The sequence below is a fragment of the Parasteatoda tepidariorum genome, chromosome 4 (genome assembly GCF_043381705.1).
Source record: "Parasteatoda tepidariorum isolate YZ-2023 chromosome 4, CAS_Ptep_4.0, whole genome shotgun sequence".
In the NCBI taxonomy this organism is placed as follows: domain Eukaryota; kingdom Metazoa; phylum Arthropoda; class Arachnida; order Araneae; family Theridiidae; genus Parasteatoda; species Parasteatoda tepidariorum.
Genome location: NC_092207.1, coordinates 79,970,846 through 79,985,787, shown reverse-complemented (window position 1 = coordinate 79,985,787; position 14,942 = coordinate 79,970,846).

Genomic DNA, 14,942 nt, shown 5'->3' with positions numbered 1-14,942 from the left:
AAAATGTTTGCACATACTAATAAAATTCGTTCATCCAAAAATAATGTCACGCAAAAAAAAGTCTTAGTAAATATTTATTACTTTTTTTTTATTTTTAATAATGGTCGAAAATATTTGGAATTGTAAGGCATACAAATTTTTGCATCAGTTTGAAGAATATAATTTTTCATGGCAAAATATAAAATTTGAAGTGAAATCAGTCGAACAGTTCCTGAGAAATCGTATTCTAAATATATAACTTTTTTGTAATTCAATTTCTCAGGAACTTTTCAACCGATTTTGCTCAAATTTTGTATCTCGCCATGTAAAATTATTTTCCTTAAAAGGATGCGAAAAATGTTATACCTTACAATTCAAAATGTTTCAGCCCAATATTAAATAAAATAATAAAAAATATTTATTAACATTTATTTTTGCACTCTGCGCAATTATCTCTGGATAAACGAACTTTATAATTGTGTGCAAAAATTTTTCAATTCGCTTAAAAAGTTCTCGAGATATAGCGAAATACGCAAAAAGTATAAATAACATTAAGGGGTCCAAACTGTTTATCAGATTGCCTGCTACCCCTTATATTTTGTGAGTCATAAATCCGAATCTGTCTAAAAAAAGATATGTTTATATTCTGATGAAGTACGTTTTTGTGTCTGATTCTGTCACTTAAAATATCGTCTGTAATTATTAATTAGCATATTTAAGGTCAACCCCTCGAGCCATTAAGATTGAATTCCATAACGAGTAGATCCGATCATTAGATCAAAAGTTATTCAAGGTGGTCCTTTTTTTTGGCTCACTGTACATCAGAAACGCTCAATGATCTCATTTAGATAGAATATAGATAGAAGTATATAGATATATATAGATAGAAGTATTGCAGCTGCGCAACACCATAAGATTCACTGAAGGACATACTCTAATCCATCTCTCACGCCAGATGACGCTACTAGATCAACTAACAATGCCGCATTCAACTGTTAAATGTGTCTTGAAAAACCACACATAAGAGCCTAAGCCATTATNTATATATATATATATATATCCAGGAGTCCACAGGAATATAACAATTTCTTCGTTCAATATATCAATTTTGTACGAAAAACCGATTCTGCGTTATCCGATTTATTTGGTTATGGATATATCCAAAATAATCAAATAAATAATTGATATAATTAGTTGTTATTAGATTATAATTATTGGATATCATAATACATAATTTGGAAAACTCAGTGTAGGCATAATAGGGTATGGAAAATACTAGGCAAATGTGTACTGGAAATGGAAAACGCAGTGATTCCAGTTAAACCGATTACTATTTAAATTTTTTGGTACATGGTACATTTTGTACATTTTTTGGCTCATTGGTACATGAATTTTAATTCAACTTATTAAATAATTTAAGCTTTAAATAAGAACTGAAAAACTTATGAACTCTAAATTAAAAAAATTTAAANATAGATAGATATATATATAGATAGATAGATAGATAGATAGATATATTTTAACATAATTTAAAAAAAAAAAAATTAAAATTTTAAAATAAATGTTAAATTAAGACAGTTAATCTTTAAATGCTTAATTAAAAGTATGCAGATAATTTACATGCAATAAATTAATAATTTTTTAGTTTGAAATGATTTGCGTAGAATTTAAACTGAAACAAATAATGCAATTAATTTAAATTTCAAAAAATGTAATCAGTGTTAGTTTTTAAAAATAATTTTAATTATAAAAGTCTTATAAATTAAAATTTCTAAAAATATAAAAATGTTTTGCAACTTCTTTTAAAAATCGTATTTAAAAGTTTGTATTTAAAAAATATTAATCATTCAAATATAAATATTTTCCATTCAAAAACACTAACACACGTGTTTATGAATCTTACTGCAAGGTGCTGCCATCTAAATCTTTATAAAAGTATTTATTAATCACTGCATTTTATAGTTACAAGCATCGTTGATAGAGGGCAGCATCAAAAATTGAGTTTTTGGGGCTGATAAATTTGAAAATATTTTTCCTAGATTTAAAAGCTAATGTTTGCTTCGGATTGATAATAATTTAAATTTAGTAAGGCTTAGTGTGTTCAATAAACTGACTTGCGTATTAGCGATGCCCTATTATCGTCTTTAAGATTATTATTCAATCTTCAGAAAAACTCCTCCAAAATGCATTTCGCGTATGCAACGAGAAAGCGTTCAGAAATACATGACTCACATTTTTATTTGCAATGAAATATAATTTTTAAAATAACAAATATCCCGATTCCATATCAATTTTTATCTTCCTTCTTTAATATTAATAAATGAAAAATATATCAAACTAAACATTAGTAGTTGACAATTAGATACGTTTTTGATAGAAATTAATGCAACTACTAAGAATTTAATTATTTTGATTTATTAATATTTAAGAATGAAGGTGATAATTTTAGTTACAATAATTTTATGCTAATTTCATTAAAAAAATTTTTTTTACTGTCATTGTTGTCGGTACGTTTTAACTGGATCACATGGAAGGATTCAGTTTTCACACATTAATTTCCATATTTCCTTAGTTGTCCTCAGCATAAAATTAATAAAAGTCATAAAAGCATCATTTTCTTGTAATTTTTTTGGATCCCAAATGTAAAGGTAACCTGTAATATTTATTTTCCGTATTTTACTTTGCTATTGTTACGTTTCTGATTTTAATTTATTTCCAAATTAATAGTTTAAAACTTAAAGAGTTTACTCTTTCTTCCAACGTAATTTTACGATATTATCTTATTTCGTTCAATAAGAAGAGGGGATTAAATTATTTGTGTCGGTGTCTTAACTTATTAACCATTTTGCAATTCTTAGTTTTTGTGTGAATTGCATTACTATAATAAAATACCTTATACCTGATACATCCGAAAATTGTATTTAATATATTAACATGTTTGATAATCGAAAATATTAATTTACGAATGTGAACTCATCAAATTTGTTTTAACACTGTACCCTTAATTTTGAAGACATTGCTTATTATTCTAATAAAATGTAATGTAATAATTTGCACTTGAGATATGTTTATAATATAAAATGACTATGTTTTTGTAAATTAGGTGCAAACAGAGCGGAAGAAAAAAATCTCGAGGTTGAAGTGGGAAAAAAATGACATCCTTTTTCGTTTAGCCTGATTTATTAAGAAAAAATTATACTACTATCAGAGCTGAATGCAAGAAAAAAAGCTGGTAGTAAAACCATTTCATCATTTTCATTTATAGCCTATTTTCGTCAGGATTAAAATATGCTATTCTGAATTATAAATTATTTATCATTATTTACTTTTCTTCGTTTAAGTCTTGTTTATTTGCAATAACTGTTAAAAATCTTGGTTGTCAAGGATATGTCGATTTCCCTTAAAATAAGCTGTAATGAAATTATTTTCTTAACAATTTTTGCTATTATCTGCCTTGATATATATGAACTTCAGGCTTGATATATATGAATGTCGAACTTTTTTTGGAATATTTTCAATTGGAGGTTTATTTGATTATTAGATTATTATTATCAATTTGTACACTTTATTTGAAAAATGTTTCGATCATTTTTGAAAATGTTATAAATGATTATGAAAAATCTCTTTTTGCGTGAAACTATGTCTGAAAAAGCAATTTGTCATAAATTTTTGCAAAGAAATAGGTTTAAAAAAAAAGGAGAAAACGCTGAACGTAAAAATAACATTAAAAACCTAAAAATTTCTTCTACTTACCTGATTAAACAATTGAGACATTTTTTTTTAGATTTATATTTTTTCGCTACCATTCCTCACAATTTTAGGATGAAAATTCCAAATCCGAAGCAAAGGTAAGTAAGTACTCTTGTGTGTCTAATTTCGAAGTTTAAAACAAATATTTACTTAATTAATTACTATATCAAGTTTACGAAAGTGTATTTCCAGAACACGAAAGTGCACTACTACATTTTTTATTTCCATTACGCATTGTATTTATTTTTTTTACTTATGCGAACTTATTCCTCGTTTACAGATTTTTTCGTTTACAGATTGTGGACTAGACTGGGAAGTCGAGTCCACAATCTGTAAACGAAATAAATTTATTCTACACCTGAGTTTCAAATCAAAATAGTTCTTTAAAAGGAAAAGAAACGGAGTAAATGCGTTTATTTCGTTTCAATTTTTTTTAAATGCTGGTTTTGTTTATAACAACAGCTCACTTTTACGTTAACTTCATTTGCTATTGTGAATCAATTTATTTTTTATTTATAACTGGCATTGAACAGCCAATGCAACAATTCTGAGTTTACGACTATTAATGTTCAACTCCAGTGTCTCGTAATTTTGAACCCAACTCAGAAGACAAGGTTACTCTTGTATCAAGCACAGGGACAAAATAGCCTTCAGGAGGGACCTTTGATTAAACTATACCGCATTTGCGTTACATGGAGAGGAAGGCCACGAAAACCTTTCTCGGTTAACCCGACGGTGACGCGACCACTGAGGATATTTTACGTCAGCACTGTAGTCGGTATTAGCCTGGAACAGAATCCGTACCAATCAGCCACAGCTGGGATTCGAACCTTGGACCTCATTGGGCAATTAATGCTCTATCCTCTGAACCACAGCGGCTCACTCTTGTTAATTGTCATTATAATGGAATTTTACTATATTTTTCAATAGTTCTGCTCTGAATTTTTTTTTAAAATGTACACAAAGAAAACGAGCTTTTTCTCCATTACAAAAATACGCTCTTCATTTTTATAGAGCTGTTAAAAAATATTATGATAATAAATAATCACCAACTTATCTTACACACCAAAATAAAATAGAATATCAATTAATATTTACATAAAAACCTTTTGAATGAATCATTAATGTTTAAAGTGCAATTTTAATTTATTTTTATGTCCTTTTATTGCGAATTAATTTTATACTTTCCTCTCATAAAATAAAATTAGTCATTTTTCTTTATTATTCGCCATTTCGCTTTAAAATAAGCGTCTTGTCACTTATTTACATTCCTTATCGTCGATGCAGCGGAACAAATTACCGCGAGGCTCTAAGAAGCCTGGCTTCAAAAATTAGTTGAATCACGTTTAGGAATTGAGTATTGTTAAGTTTTTTATAGTTTGAGTTGACTAATCACGCTATTAAATTTATTTTTACGACAGTCTAATTTTAAATTTCATTACCGTATTACGCATTTCCTTTAAGGAAAACGTTTTTATACTTGAATATTTTTCTTTACTGGCAAATGATAACGTTTTCATATTATTCATAGGTGTTTTGAATTTATTCAGTGTAATTTTACTTTCCGTACGCTTTTCAGCAATTGAATTATCACTGATTTTTAAATAATATTTACATAATTCTGAAAATAAGAACATTTGTTTTAGATTTCGTTTTTAAAATAAGCTTTTTATTTTTTTAATTGATTTATTTTTGTTTCGGAATAAAATTTATTTTTCCTTTCAAATCGAATTCTAGACAATACAGAATCTTCTGTAGAATCTTCTTCTACAGAAATAAATATTATTTTAATAAAAAAATACAAAAAAAGTTTATGTGAATCTAAAATTTAGTAAAGCTTCCTAAAAATGACAACTTGTTTAAAATTTTTATTTTTTAGGCTGTATTCAAGAACTGGGTTTCTTATGAGTTCTTTAATTCCAAAATAATGTAATAGAAATAAAAAAAACCTAATTTACATTTTTCGGAATTAAAAAAGAATTACTCAAAATTGCAATAGTGTAATATTTTAATACTGTTTCAAAAAATTTTTTTAGAAGCTAATTGTATGGAAATCTTCAGAACTATTAGAAGCGTGAGAATTACGTTTAAATTTTTACGCTTCCAATTGTTCTGAATTGTTTTAAATTTTTCATATATTTTCCAAAGTTATGATTATATATTTAGCATTAATGTCAAAACTGCAGTATTCGCATTTGTAATTAGTCAGATACTAATTAGTGGTTTCATTATATCAAACTAACTTTTATACTGGTACTTAACTTTTATATATATTTTATTAAAATAATGGAATTTCTTTGTTCAATCAATTCGAGTATATTAGTTTAGTAACCACACAAATGTATTTAGAATTTTTAATAGAAATTCATTAATAATTATGAATGAAAAAATTATAATTAAAGAAATTTCATTAAGTAAATATAATTTTAAAAAAATTCAGTTATAACAGACAAACAGAAAATATCCTGATTTTAGAAACCTTTATATTGAAACGCATAACTAATGAAGCAATACATATTGTATTCTAAAAATATTGCCTTCATTTTAATAGGAATTCAGAAATATTAGTTTATCAAAAGTGAACTGCTTTCATAATTTAAATAAAGGAAAAGTGAATTCTTTTTTGTAACATCTGGTAAAACAAATAAATTTTTCAAATATATTCTAGTTATTTACAGCAGTATCATTTAATACTATCTTACCCATGTATTACGTGTTACACATTTTATGTTCTGACTTTAAATTTCTTTTTCAAGTATAATTGGTTTTTTTCCTTTTTTCAAATCCTGATAATCGGTTATATGATTAACATATTAACAAAATGTTTTACACAATTAAGATAACTTTATATTATATAAACAAAATGTCATCCATTTTTTTATTGAAAAATATCCTTTTCTTGGAAATAAAAACAAAAACTTGAATGAGAAGCCACCACGGGGATGAGTATGGTGAGTAGTGAAGGATTTTGAAATAAAAAACGTCCTTTTTGATATTTTTATCCATAAAAATGCACACAGAATTTACAAAACATATTCAATGCAAAAATTATTTCTATAAGTTATAATAGAAACCATTTTTTTCAAACATAAGTTGATTCAATCCTTCAACAATATTAACTGCATAAAAATGGATTTTTGCTTTCTATTAATTTCCAAAATTCAAGATAATTTGGGTGACTGTTTGATTTTGGATGACTGTTCAAGATTACATATTTGAATGACTGGTAAAATAAGCTCTATGCGTTTATTTTCCTGCTTAGTTTGGAGCAATAAATCAATAATTTCGATTTGATTAAGAAAGTATTATTTACTTCTTTCAAAAAAATGGAAATTCTTCTAAATTTCTTGAAGGTTGCATTATTATTTTAATATTTTTATTATTTCTTTAATTAAGGTTTGGTATGTCCCAAACATCTATGGAAGAAATTTTATTTTCGTTACTTGTACCGCCGGTACAAGTAAAAAGTACGTACATTTACTTGTACTTCGATACTTTTTAAATTTAGTACTTTTACTTGCACTTTCGTTACTTTTTTAGGAAAAAGGTACAAGTATTTGTAACGGAAATGTCGAATGGAATCGTTACTTTTTTCTAAAACTCGGTAAGCTTTCTAAAAAAAAAAGAAAAAAAAAACTAAATTTAGAAAAAATGCTTATGTTTTTTTTAATTTATAAAATTAATGTGCAATATATATGCATTCACAGCTAACTTCGTATTTAAATACCTTGACCTTTTGAAATTGTCATTCCTGAAAGGGAAAAGACGGGTCTTTTGAACTGCGAAAGGTTTCACGATGTGAAATCGCAGGACGATTTATTGTTTGCTGCAGGTCTGGTACCTTGCATCAAATTTAATTGGTTTGAAGAAAAAGCTAGGGAGGAGGCTACAAAAAAAATTGGAAAGAATTGTCCAAGCTGAACACCCTGCTATAACTAATAAAGTAACAGAAAAAAAACCCAGGGAATCTTAATTTTCTAAAGCTGAAAACATCATGCCAATCACCAACGACAGAAGAATTTATGGCATACATGAGCTCAAATGTCGAAACGGAAAGCATATCAATTTTGAATCGATATCCAATCGTAAAAGAATTATACGTGAAATATAATACTGCAGTACCTTCTAGTGCTCCCGTGGAGCGCTTATTCAGCGTGGCTAAGCACGTTCTGAGAAATTCTCGCAGCAGACTCAGTGACACCACTTTCGAAATGCAATTATTTTGTAAAATGAATAAAAATATTAATTAGCAAGTTATTTTCATTCATTTTCGAGTTTTATGCATTTATTTAATACATTTTAAGTAAAAAATGTTGGATTTTGTTATTACGTTTTTCAATTTTCGTTTTGAACACACTAATAATACATTTTTGTCTTGATGCATTTTTTACTAAATACATTTTTACCTAGTACATTTTTTACTAAAATTATGTTTATGCCCGACCTTGTCGAACAACGCCCAGTCAAATCTCTGAGAACTTCAGAACTATTTGTGCAATTGAAAACTATTATAATTACTATTTTAACTCTTGAAAAAACTCGAAGGTACTAATTTAGCCGCTGATACTAAAATTCGTTTACAAATTTTAATTATTCCGTTAGGCAGAAATGTCCGGAAAATGATTTTCTCGCATCACTTCAGCATTAGCCGTTGTTACAAATAAAACTGTAGACTGTTCTGTTTCAACTTATACTGCACATTCAATTATTTTTTAACAGCTCAAAATAGCTTTACTAGCTAGCTATCTGAAACCCGGATTTTGCTTTGTTTATGTTTGTGCTTTTAAAACGCGTTTCTATAGAGTAAAACAATTTTAAATCAATGGTAATTTAAATAATTAAAAGAATAAACTAAAAATTAAAATCAATAGATAAAATTTCTTTTTCGTGCAAATCCATAAAAAGTTTGATATTAAAATTATATTTGATTTTAAAATTACGTTATACGATTATATTATAAAATTATATTATAATATTCTTCCAAATTTAAAAATTAACTAATGTCCATAACTTTCAAAATTAAAAATAATTGAATAAATAACAACAATTTTGCAAAAACATTAAAGAACGTAGGAATATTATTCAATAAAATTTTAGGTTACTTTGAATTTTTGATTTCCTAGAAATGTACTTTTAAATCGTTACTTTTTTTTTGCTTAATACTTGTACTTTTACTTGTATTTTTTACTCGTTACTTTTTAAAATAAGAACTTTTTACTCGTTACTTTTTTTAAAAATTCTTGTATTTTTACTCGTTACTTTTTAAAAGTAACGTTGCTATATATTGTCCCAAATAGAACTCGATGTGGTTCGCGTACTCTGGTTTGTGATTAGGACATGATTTGGAATACCCTCTAAATAATGCAAATTACTGAGGGTTTAAAATTCAATCATCAGGTTATAAATTATTTATGGTGTTCTCTTTACATAAAGAGAGACAATCAAAACTTCCCAAATGATTCCTTTAATCATTTATTCTTTCATGATATTTCCAGCAGCTATTGGCAATAGTTTATTTGAAGTATACGCTTGCAAGAAGTTAGGTATGTGTTTCTTTTACTTCGTAATTTTTGTCAGCTCTTATGTTTAAAAATTTATTACCAGATGCAAAACTATTTGATAAAAAAAACTCATATAAAAACAGCACCTACAAAAACTACGGAAACGCTTAAGGTTAAATGAAAATAAACTTAATGAATGCAATATCAGTCAAACAATAATTTTAATTAAAAATGTTGCTTATTTTTTTCGCCTACACAATGAAATTCCGTCTTTTATTTTTTGCTCCCAAAGGCAAATTTCGAATCGAAAAAAAAACCCTGATCACGTTTCGAATCAAAAGCAGTAATGAAAAGGTAGAGCGGAAATTATCAGTTCCTTTGTCTGAATATAGAAGGTGAAAATCGCTATTGAATGTATTTATTTATCGCCAACAGCTGAAACTTACTCTGTTTCAATAAGAAAATAAGAAATATAATAAGAAAAGGGTCTGCTTTGAGAAAGTAGGTCTTGATATCAACTAATAATTGGTACCATAGATGAAATCTCTGACTGGTTGCCAGATTTGGCTGAAAAATTTTATCAGTAAGGATTAAAAATGAGATGCAAATAAACGATTTAGTTAAACTAATGGGAAAATAATTGTAGTATGTGCAGATAATAGTTTTATTTGCCTTCAATGATTCAGTAAGATTGTAGCTTTTCCTATTTGTTTTGATGCAAATAATATTTTATCAATAAATAAAATTAGTGTGATCAATAGCTTTTATTCTAAGAGCGCTAAAGGTTTAAATTGTGTACCCTTCCTTCAAATATAACCACTATTTAAAAGTTAGGACCATAGTCATTATGTTAAAATTTAAATTTAAAAAAAAAACGATTTTCAGACATAAAGCTTCTTTAACATTTATTGAATTTCTAAGTAAATAAAAAAAATATATATCTCTACATTGAAAAATAGAAAATTATCTCCCGTAAGAGCTGTGTAGATTCAGGAGCCGTAGATCCGACTCATTATTAATTTGCAATACACAATTGAATGTCACTTCGGGATATTATATCCGTACTAAGTTCTGCCTTTTTCAATTTAGGTATCTTTAATACAAAAAATATGAAAATGAGATTTAAATGCTGGGGAGCAATATTACACGAACAATATTTGCGATAAAATATTATTTATAGGTATACAATAAATTACTAAAAAATATCCTACATTCTTTTGAATTAATTCTCATTATTAAAATTAATGTATGATAAGATTTAAAGCGCACTTAATCTTAATTAATTTTCTTCAATACTTAAAAATTAATGTAATTTCTAAGGAAAATATATATTGTACTATTGTATTGAAAAAATCTACAGGGCTCAAAGAAAACAGATTACGCTGTGATTGAATTCTCCTGTTTTAAGTTCTAGAACTTATCCTTAATGTTTTTAAGGTAACAGTTTTATTTTAAATAATGGAATCACGCTCACAATAATAGATGCTTAAATTTCGCGAATTTTTTTTTTTGACGAAATCATTTCTTAGGATATGTTCCGAGCAAAAATGTCATCGTTTCTTCATGGAGTTGAATTTCATCGAAATTAAAAAAATATTTCTTAATTCTATTCCCTCCCCCTCCAATAAAATAAACTCCTATTGTATGTAATTTTTCTAATTCCACTTCACTTTCCTTATCACTTTGTCGTGGGCACTAAACTTGTGGATTAATGACACCCAAACAACATAAGATCGACTGACAGAACACAGAGATTTATTATACCCTTTCCTGAATCGGGATCTGGACCCGGGATCTCTCTGTTACGAAGCCAACTCCTTGACCACTATACAAGCTGATTTTCTTTATCGTCACTTTATTTTCGATCGTCTAGCCTTATTTCTAGTTAACAATCTCACACATTGCACTATGATGAGATTCCATATTTGAGGAGACATTTTCGTCCTATATTTGAGAGTTCGAGTTTCGTCACAAATCACGTGATTTCGGGACGGAATGATTCTCATAACTAACGAAATACAGCTCAAGGATTGCTGAATCCTCAAATGTGAGAGTTTCACTTCGGAGAATACCGACACAAAAATGTTCGTTCTTTTATTAAACGCTCTTTTTATTCTCAAAATAAGGAGGGGGTTGCATCCGTATTCAAGAAAATGATAAGTTATAAAAGTTTAGCTGGAATAGCGATTGAAAGATAGGACTCTTGCCCCAACACTGGAAATGTTTGAGCAAAACAAAATATTTTTATTGCGTTTCTAAAACTCATTAAAATATATGTATTAAAATACATGTATTAAAATATATGTATTAAAATTTTTGTATTAAAATATATGTCATATTGTTGCTTCATGAAATCTCCCAGTGCATTTAATTTACAGATCGATAGGTGGCTCACAATTGCAATAATTTACAATTTAATTACTCCAAGTAATTTGAAAATCAAATATATCACTCATGGGCTGCAATAGTGGCACAACTCAAAAAAGGAAGATTTGAAATAAGTGGGTTTAAAGTTTTCATTACTAAGCAAAATGCACAGGAAATGTTTTAGTTTTCTTAAACGAAGATTACCTTCAAGTTGAATTATGAGTTGTGCTATAGTATTGCTGCTGTATTTTTATATTTACACCTGTTCTTAGTAGAAAACGCGTGTTTGTTGAGTTGTGCCACTATTGCAGCCCATGAGCGATATATCGTTTATTATGAGATATAATTTTAAAAAAATCAAAGAACCCTTTTTAATATATTACTCTAAAGTAAATTATGTACTGCAATAAAAAAAGGAGCATTTGACCTTGGCGTAAAGTAACTCATTAAGTAATGTTCTCTTAGTAAAATTATATTAAGAGATCCCCCTTCTTGCTCATTATCATTCGTCAATCCTCAGAATAGCTTGCGCCGTTCATTTCAGTTCGCTTTACTTCCTCATTTTCTCTATCCTCAATTTAAAATATTATACATAACTAAAAACATTCAAAATAAATGTATAACTACAGGCATGTGCTTAGATACCAAAAATCAAAATTCAATTAAAAAAAGTGTTGTTTTATTTATTTTTTGTTTATTCATTTTTTCGATTTTTTCCCAGCATTAAATAAGTTTAAATTATTTAAACACAACCTACAAGAAAATAGAATAAAAAATTACATAAAATAAAAGTTCAAGGATAAAATGAAATCAAAATTGGAAAATTTTAAAAATTAAATTTATAAATTTTTGTTTTTTACCGGCTAGTGAGTTTGCTAAACTTTCAAAATCGACTTAAATGAGGATAAAATTTTAAATAACAGTTGTATATTTTTAAACATTTGGATCGTGAATAAATAAATTTAAAATTAATTCCTTGCAAATGAATAGAAGTATAAGGCACATTCAATTTTTAGCTCTTAAAATTCCTTCTTTTGTATCAGTCATTTTGAATATTGATATAATTTTGACTATATATTCTTAAAATAGCGATCTCAGAAACCTTTATATTCATAGTTTTTACAAAAACATAATTGAAATAACAGGTTTGGTCAGTTTTTGTTTCGAGCTCCGATTACAGTTCGTAGGCATTATACTTTTCGCAAAGCGTTATACTTTTACTACAGTTAGATTTCCCTTTGTATTGAAAAATCCAAAATTCGTCATTTCCTATCACCTATAGTCGAATAAATGCATGTCGTTTAATTATTCGATTGCAATATAATTAGAAATTTAAACAAAGTTTTACAGACATAAGAGTATGTAGCTGAAAAAAAGTCCTTATTCCCTTGCTAATAGTTTTAGTCAAATTAAATTACGATATTCAATAAAAAAAAGCTTTAACTTTGACATGTTGTTGTTGTTTTTTCTAATGTCACTAGCCACACTAGCAAGGCTGCTTGGTGAAATCGAGCAAATTTAAGGCAGAGGGTGCGTTACTTGTTATTTTTCAGTGGCGCCATCTATGGCCAAGAATTCGTCTTCAGCCACACACACGTTATACCCATTTATAGGGCGGACCCATTCATACATCCATTCATTCATCCACAGATCGAAATTTTTGACCTGGATCAGAGAACAATCGATCTCCCATCCAGTACCCCCAGAGGTATTGATTTGTTATGGTAACATGGAGGACTTTGCGACTCGAAAGATTTAACGCGCATCAGTCACCATTTACGACACGAGGAGTCTTCGGCCGGCGGGGTTCGAACCCACGAACTCTCGGACATGGGCCCAGAGCCCTACCGACCAGGCTATTCCGGCCCTCAACTTTGGCAAAAAATTACTCATTAATGGGTGGGTCAGTAATATGACATAATATTACGTAACATAGCATTTTTATCTAATGTAAGTATGTAAATTGAATTAAACAAAAATGAAGACCAAAATTTAAGTAAAATAAGTCAAAATAGAAAATCGCTATAAGCAGCTAAAACCAAAATTGTCTTAAGTAAACAATTTAAATAAAAATGTGAGAATTTAAGTAAAAACTAAACAAATGTTAAAGATACGCATGTCAGCACAAACAGTACTTCATCTTAGGATATGTTCCGNTTGGCACAACTCAAGAAAGGAAGATTTGAAATAAGTGGGTTTAAAGTTTTCATTGCGAAGCAAAATGCACAGGAAATGCTTTAGTTTGCTTAAACGATGATTATCTTCAAGTTGAATTATGAGTTGTGCTAGTATTGCTGCTGAAAAGAATGTGTATTTTTATATTTACACCTGTTCTTAGTAGAAAACGCGTGTTTGTTGAGTTGTGCCACTATTGCAGCCCATGAGCGATATATCGTTTATTATGAGCTATAACTAAAAATAAAATCAAAGATCCCTTTTTAATAGATTACTCTAAAGTAAATTACTTACTGCAATAAAAAAGGAGCATTTGACCTTGGCGTAAAGTAACTCATTAAGTAATGTTTTCTTAGTAAAATTATATTATATCCCCCTTCTTGCTCATTATCATTCGTCAATCCTCAGAATCGCTTGCTCCGTTCATTTCAGCTCGCTTTATTTCCTCATTTTCTCTATCCTCAATTTAAAATATTTTACATAACTAAAAATATTCAAAATAAATGTATAACTACAGGCATGTGTTGTTTAGATACCAAAAAGCAAAATTCAATTCCAAAAAGTGTTGCTTTATTTCTTTTTTATTTATTTATTCTTTTGATTTTTTTCCCAGCATTAAATAAGTTTAAATTATTTAAACGCAACCTACAAGATAATAGAATCAAAAATTAACCTAAAAAAAAAGTTCATGGATAAAATGAAATCAAAATCGGAAAATTTTACAAGTTAAATTTTTAATTTTTACCGGGTAGTGAGTTAGCTAAACTTTCAAAATCGACTTGAAAGAGGCTAAAATTTTAAATTACAATTATATATTTTTAAACATTTGAATCGTAAGTAAATAAATTTAAAATTAATTCCTTGCAAATGAATGGATGTTCATGATTTATTAGGCACATTCAATTTTTATCTCTAAAAATTCCTTCTTTTGCATCCGTCATTTTGAATATTGAAATTCTAACTATATATTCTTAAAATAGCGATCTCAGAAACCTTTATATTGATAGACTTTGCAAAAACATAATTGAAATAACAGGTTCAGTCAGTTTTTTTTTGGAACTCCGATTACAGTTCGTAGGCACTATACTTTTCGCAAAGCATTATACTTTTACTACAGTTAGATTTCCCTTTATGTTGAAAAATTCGAAATTCGTCATTTCCTATCACATA